Source organism: Giraffa tippelskirchi, chromosome 6 (genome assembly GCF_054371585.1).
Source record: "Giraffa tippelskirchi isolate mGirTip1 chromosome 6, T2T-mGirTip1v1.2.pri, whole genome shotgun sequence".
Lineage (NCBI taxonomy): Eukaryota > Metazoa > Chordata > Mammalia > Artiodactyla > Giraffidae > Giraffa > Giraffa tippelskirchi.
In genome coordinates, this window is record NC_137280.1 from 107,260,460 (window position 1) to 107,267,976 (window position 7,517).

Consider the following 7,517-nt stretch of genomic DNA (forward strand, 5'->3'; position numbering starts at 1 on the left):
GTGGGCCCTTGACAATCTGGCCTAAACATGTTGCTGACAGCAATAAATTAGTAGGATTTTGATTTCCTATAAGGTGTTTACCTCTCTCATCACTCTACCTCCCCAAAGGAATAACGCATTTGGGTCACAGAGGGCCAGAATGGGTCAAGCATGAGATGTGTAGTGAGGTGAAGGATGTGATGCAGAGGACAGCTGCTGAAATAGGCTCCATAGAGGATATGCTCAGAGAGGCATCAGTCCCTGAAGAATCCACCCCTCCAGATCCCAAAAAGATAGCCCCAAGTAGCTGAGAGAGATGGCGGAACTAGAAAGAAGGGAAGGCAGGATAAAAGAGAGGTCAGGAGAGAGGGAATGAAGAAGAGGGAGGAAGAAATGGGGACAATGGAGAAAATAGAGGAAAAGAGGGAGAAAGCAAGATGGGGAGGAAAAGGAGAGCTGAGAAAAGAATAACCTAGTGAGATGTGGAATTGGGGGTATGAGGAAGAGCCCAGGTGGGGAGGAAGCAGAGAAGCGGGAACGGTAAAAGCCAGAGGGGTGAGGTTGGGGGTGTTTATGTTGCGGGGGTCATCATGGGTGTGACCTGGAGGTTTTGTCTAATGAGGTCTTGATAACTGCATGGTAGACGGCCTACAGAAGCTTCTCCCCAGCACGTGTCTGGCAGATACATCACTGGCATGGATGAAACTAGCTTAGAGCCAGGGCTGTACTCCTGAGATATGTTGCTTTCCTAGAGTAGGAAAAGCCACAAAGTGAAATTTCTCTGCTGTAGTCATTGGAGACTAGTACATACAGTCAGAGGGAGACTTTTCCTACAGTATTGTCACATCTCGAGTAGCCTTGAAAACTCCCCATTACTCCTCCCATAGTGGAATTTCAGTCCACTGCAGGACATACTAATGTACCTCAAGGGTTTCCTCTCATTCAGGATTTACACCAGTCCCCCTGCTGTGACATGATAATATTGGTCACAGCCTCACTCACAACTCTGTGTTTGCTCTGTGATAAATGTACACTGTATTTTTCTAATATTTATTTTTAGAACATAGCCCTAGTGGGAAATTTTGGGAAAGAAGTCCAAATATTTCCTTAGTTTTACCTATTGTGTAATAAAATTAAATTTATTTCTGTTCAACTGGACCATGAAATGCACATTATGTATTTATTAATCTCTTTGTTATGTTTGGACTATATGTAAGTTTACTACAGACACTGGGGTTTGTCATTTGTATATTTTATGATGTCAGATTTCTTTTCCCAACGATTTCATACCTGTTTATCCCAAGAGAAAGTTTCATATTGTAATGAGCTGGATATTACTTCATGTAATAAGGGTTCTATAAATAAAAATATGCCTTATTCCTTTTTTTCACTCTTTACAAACTCTAAGTTAACATCTCTGACTACTTTTTAATAATTTTAATATCCTGCTATGTTTTGTTTTCAGATTATTCTCCTGAAATGCTAGAAAATAAATGACTCCCAATAAAACACCATTTAAAGAAATCTTTAAAAGTCTTTGCTTGGTTTTGTTAGAAATAACTCCTACATAGGCAATTTGGAATGTGTTCAACACAAGTGTGAATCATCACTATGTAATCTTTGAGAGTGTGTTGAAAAGAAAATCTTGCAAAAGAGAAAGTACCTTGCAATAATCTTATAGCATCTGGCTCACACCTGGACAAGTAAAATTTACACTGTTGCACTGTGATAATTTTAGAACTGTAAGGTGAGCTGTCTTTGGATATTATATTTTGTTTCAGACTATTTCTACTACCAAAACTAATTTGAGCCATTTTGTGCACAACAGATAGTTGAAGTAAACATTGGAGAGAACTGATTAATTACAGTGGTGTTCTCTCAAATACCAGCCAGACTTGGCTGTGTGTGAACGTGTAAATCTTTGTGTTACTATGATGCTGAGAAGTTTGGACTCTACTTTCTTTAGTCTATACTTTTTAGCCTAAGCCATGAACATGCCCATCTTCAAGATTTGTATGTAAAATCTATTTATACAGAGGAGTAACATCAATATTTGCTTTCCACATAATGTAAAAATGTTAGTGAAGGCCAGAAAATTTTTTTTCTTCTTCTTTGGGCATTGTCATGGTTTCTGAATGTGATTCTAATTCAGTCCTTCATAATATCAAATATGGTACATAGGCAGGCATCCAGAGGGCTTATTTTTCCTTTGCATTTCTTTTCTGGCCCATCAGTTCTTAAGTTTTGTTCATGAAATAATTTTGTTAAAAGGTGAGAAGTTGCCTATAAAACAGTTAATTTTTCCCCCCAAAGATGTCAAGCAAACCTCTGTCTGTTACTTTCACATTATCTTTATCAGTGGAGCCGATCTTTTCCCTCTCACCTTCCTAACCCCCCTACTTAGGCATGCCCTGTTTGCTCAGTTCTCTCATGTAGGTTTGCTGATGTTCACTCAAACAGGTCTACACACACACTCATTTTTCTTTTTCCTTAATTTTTCGGCCCTGATTCTACCACTTGATGTCTGAGGTCAGGACAGGTGCAGTAGTGAAGGAGGCTGATGGGCTTCAGTAGGCTCCCTTCTGTCCTTACCATTTCTCCAGTCTTTCCTCCCTCTTGCTAGATCAGTCCCCTCCGCGATACGTCAGGGCTCTCTCTTCTCAGCTATGTCTTCCCTACACATGTACATCCCTTGGGAACCATCTCCTATTTCTGAATCTTCCCTAGTTCTGCGGTCCATTAAAACGCATCTATTTTCTGCCATAGGGTCTTTCTCTTGAATAGACGATGAGAGTGCTATTGAATTCAGCCTACAACCAGCCCATCCACGTGAGAGCGAGGTAATGTGCTCACTTTTGCATAGGGCAAAAGTAGGATTTTCCCCAGCCATGTGCAATTTCTTGTCTTCTAAAACTTAAGACACATAACCACCTCAGAAGCCCTTCCCTGACTTCCCTATTCCATCATTGTTTAGTTCCATCTATTCCATCATTGTTTAGTTCCTTCACAGTGTTAATACATTTGTATTCACAGTATTAAAGTTCACTGAAAAGTATATAAATCATAACTGTACAACTTGATAGATATCTACATGGTGGCCTCCTTGGACCCAGAAGTATAACCTGCCCTCTTCTGAGGGACCCACCTCATGCCCGCCTTGGATCATTATTTCTCTTCCATCCCAAAGATAGCCACCATCCTAACATCTGCCCCATAGACTAGTTTGAATGTTTATCAACATTATAAATTAGAATGTGCTCTTTCATTAGACTTCTTTTATGCAATATAATATTGATGAAACCCACCCAGATGTTGCTTATTCATTCATTCAGTTCATTCATTCATTTCATTGCTGAACGTCATTCATTGTATAACTATACCACAATATATTTATCTATGTCACCACTGATGGACAATTTAGGGCTACTATAAATAATACTGCTATGAACATGCAGTCCATTGTTTTGGTGCACTTCTCCTGGGTATAGAAGTTCGATTACTAGATCACTGAATGATTTTTCAGGTTTAACATATATTGCAAGTAAATTTTCCAAAGTGGTTGGATCAGTTGACACTTGTACCACCAAAGTACAAGATGTCAAAAAACCTATCAACATTTGGTATCGGTGATCATTTATAAAAATTTAGCCACTTTGGTGAACATGTTGTTATATCTCATTAAGTTTTTCACTTGCATTTGCCTCATGATTAATAAAGTTTAACACATGCTCTTGTTTGTTGGTCATTTGGATAAGTCTCTTTTATAAAGTGCCTTCTCAAATTCCTTGCCCATTTTTTCTATTGTGTAATCTTGTCATTTTTTTTTTTTTACTGATTTTTAAGAGTTCTTTAAATATTCTGGATATACATCCTTACAAGACATATGTATTGAAATGTGTTTGCCACATTCTGGCTTAATTTTTCACTCCATTAATGATGTCTTTTGATAAATAAAACTTCTTAATTTTGATGTAGTCTAATTTGTTAAGGTTTTTCTTTATGCTTATTGCTTTTATTTTTGTTTTAAAAATACCTTTTCATCACTTAAGGTCAGAAAGATATTTTCCCATGCTATCTTCTAAAAGCACTTTCACATTTAGAACTACAACCCACCTGGAACTGATGTTTGGATGTGATATGCAATGAGAATAAAATTTCATTTATTTTTGTATACGAATATCCAGTGACCCATCATCATTATTGAAAAGGCTGCCCTTCCTCCACCCTAAACAGAATCATTTGTATCATAAGTCAAAATTCCTTTTGGGTATAGGCTTGTTTCTAAATTCTCTGCAACATCCCCTTGATTTGTTTCTCCTTTTCTGAATACTGTATTGTTTTAATAACTGTAGATTTATGATATGTCTTAATATCCACTATTGTAAATCTTCCAACGTTGTTCTTCTACAAGAGTTTCATGGATATTTTTGGCCTTTGCCATTTCCATATATGTTTTAGAGTTAGCTGATCAAAACCAAAGATCCTAGTTCTAGAAAAATACACACATACACTCACACAGAGCTGAACTTTTTTTCTTGAGATTGGAAAACCAGACAAGAGCATAATGATAATCAAAAAAATGCCTTTCATGAACATCTATTTTAAAATTCAAAATAAAATTTGGCAAACTACTATATCTGGCAAATCCTACTTAAAATGTGGCCTCTGACTGACATTCACATAAGTGGACAGGCTACCTAATATTTCTGTGTCTCAGTTCTGTATTTTGCAATCTTCACTTACTATTCTTAAGGTTCAAATGAAATAACATATATAAAGTAAGTTTAAGAGTGGGACATAGGGAGCCAGTAAAAGTTGGTTGTTGTTATTATTTTATTATAGCACTCTTTCATTTAGTCTCCCACTATAATTCATGATTTCTTGTCTCTTTCTCTTACCAAATTATAGGCTCCATGGTAGAACCATCCTTGGCCCAGGCAAGAGCCTATGCTCCAGGATCTATTCTTTAGCAAGCCCTGTGCATCACAAACATCACAATCCTAAATTTATTAAAGGATACATGGGTCACTTCAGATTCAACCATGAAGAATGGCACAATGTAGTGTGTGTCACCCTAAAACAACAGCTCTTCCGACTAAATTATTCAGATCCAGGGAATATTGTTGTTCTTATTTCTTGTCTTGTGTGGTCAAAACAAAGGCGACTGCATTTGAATGTTCTAAAGGTTAGCTGGCTGTTTCACTGTGCATGTCAGAAACAGCATAGTATTGGCATACAAACTGTCATATAAATCAATGAAATAGAATAGAGGGCCCAGAAGTAAATCCATGTGTGTACAGTCAGCTAACCCTTGAAAGTGGGCTAAGAACACACACTGGGAAAAGGATAGGCTCTTCAATAAGCAGTGTTAGAAAAACTGGATATTCATATGAAATTGGGTCTTCATCTCACCATATGCAAAAATCAACTGAGACCTGAAGTGGTAAGAATACTGGCAGAAAACATAGAGAAAAAGCTTACTGACATTGGGCAAGGCAATAATGTTTTTTTGTCATGACATCAAAAGCAAAGGTAACATAAGCAAAAACAGATAAATGAGATTATATTGAACTAAGAAGTTTCTTCTCAGCCAAGGGAACAATCATCAAAATGAAGAGACAACCTATGGATTGGGAAAATATATTTATAAACTATATATTTGATAAATAGTTAATATCCAAAACATATAAAGGTCTCATACAGCCTCCATAACAAAGCAAATTGAAAATGGGCAAGGATGTGAATAGACATTTCTCAAAAGAAGACATAGAAATGGTAAACAAATACATTAAAAAGTGCTCGACATTATTAACCATCACAGAAATTCATATGAAAACCACAATAAGATACCACCTCACACCTGTTGGGATGGCTGTCATTAAAAAGACAAAAGGTAAGTGTTCCCAGGGATGTGAGAAAAAAGGAATCCTTATACACTCAGTGGGAATGTAAACTGGTGCAGCTATCATGGAAAACAGTATAGAGGTTCTTCAAAAAATTAAAAATAGAACTAACATATGATCCAGCAAGCTCATTTCTGGTATCTACCCAAAGGAATTGAAATCTGGATCTTTAAGAGATCTTCATTCCCGTCTATTGTAGCATTAATCACAGTAGCCAAGATACAGAAACAAACGAAAAGTCTTTTAACAGATAAAGGAAGAAAATGTGGTATTTCTCTCTCTACCCCTCCTCCTCTTTCCTTTCTCTCTCTCCCTCTCTCCCATGAAATATTATTCAATCTTAAAAAAGAGAACTCCTGGAGGACATTACACTAAGTGAAATAAACCAGGCACAGAAAGACAAGTCCCCCTCATACTTGGAATGTAAAATAGTCAACTCATAGAAGCAGATCTTTGGTGGTTGCCAAAGATCAGGATAGAGAGGCGAAAATGAGGAGATGTTTGGCAAGGATGCTAAGTTTCACTTTGCAAGATGAATGGGATCTGGAGGTATAATGTACAGCACGGTAACCAGAATTAACAATACTGTACTGTATTCCTGAAATATGCTAAGAGGATAGATCTTAAATTTTCTCAACACACACACACACACGTACGTAATATAAAAGTGAAGGCATAAGTTATTTAGCTTGATTATGGTGGTCTTTTTACAACATATGCTGTGCTTAGCTGCTCAGTTGTGTCCGACTCTTGGCAACCCCACGGACTATCACCCGCCAGGTTCCTCTGTCCATGGGGATTCTCCAGGCAAGAACACTGGAGTAGGTTGCCATGCACCCCTCCAGGGGATCTTCCCAATCCAGGGATCGCACCCAGGTCTCCTGCATTGCAGGTGGATTCTTTTACTGTCTGAGCTACCATGGAAGCCCATGAATACTGGAGTGGGTAGCCTATCCCTTCTCCATGGGATCTTCTGGAGCCAGGAATCGAATCAGGGTCTACTGCATTGCAGGAGGATTCTTTACCAGCTGAACTACCAGGGAAGCCCTTTACAATGTACACATATATCAAAACATCATGTTGTAGCCTTTAAACACACACAATTTTTATATGTTAAAGATATATGTAAATGTTGCTTCCCTGGTGGCTCAGATGGTAAAGCATCTGCCTGTAGTGCAGGAGACCCAGGTTCAATCCCTGGGTCAGGAAGATCCCCCAGAGAAGGGAATGGCAACCCACTCCAGTATTCTTGCCTAGAGAATCCCATGGACAGAGGAGGCTGATGGGCTACAGTCCATGGGGTCGCAAAGAGTTGGACACGACTGAGTGACTAACACTTAAATTTGTATAACATTTTAATTAACGGCCTTAAAATATTTAGACACATGGCATGTGGGCTTCCTTTTGCACTCTTGACAGGGCCTGGAAAATATGAGGTGGGTCTCTGCTTAGAATCAAAGACATGTCTTATTCCCCTCTGTTAATCACACATAAATGCCAAATACAAGATGGTGCATGATAGGTGCCCTCTATCCCCAAATGTTTAATTAATGAATGTATACTTATTGAGTGAATTTATGGTGGGACCATTAGGTATTTTAAAGCCAGTAAGCCTTTTGACACCTCTAAATGACA

At 38.1% G+C, this 7,517-nt stretch overlaps 1 non-coding gene across 1 annotated transcript; it reads left to right on the forward strand.

Annotated features, from left to right (window-relative positions):
• The first annotated feature begins 7,019 nt into the window (after positions 1-7,019).
• TRNAY-GUA (transfer RNA tyrosine (anticodon GUA)) lies at positions 7,020-7,092 on the forward strand. Its single transcript has one exon. It is a non-coding gene; the product is annotated as a tRNA-Tyr (tRNA).
• The last annotated feature ends 425 nt before the right edge of the window (positions 7,093-7,517 follow it).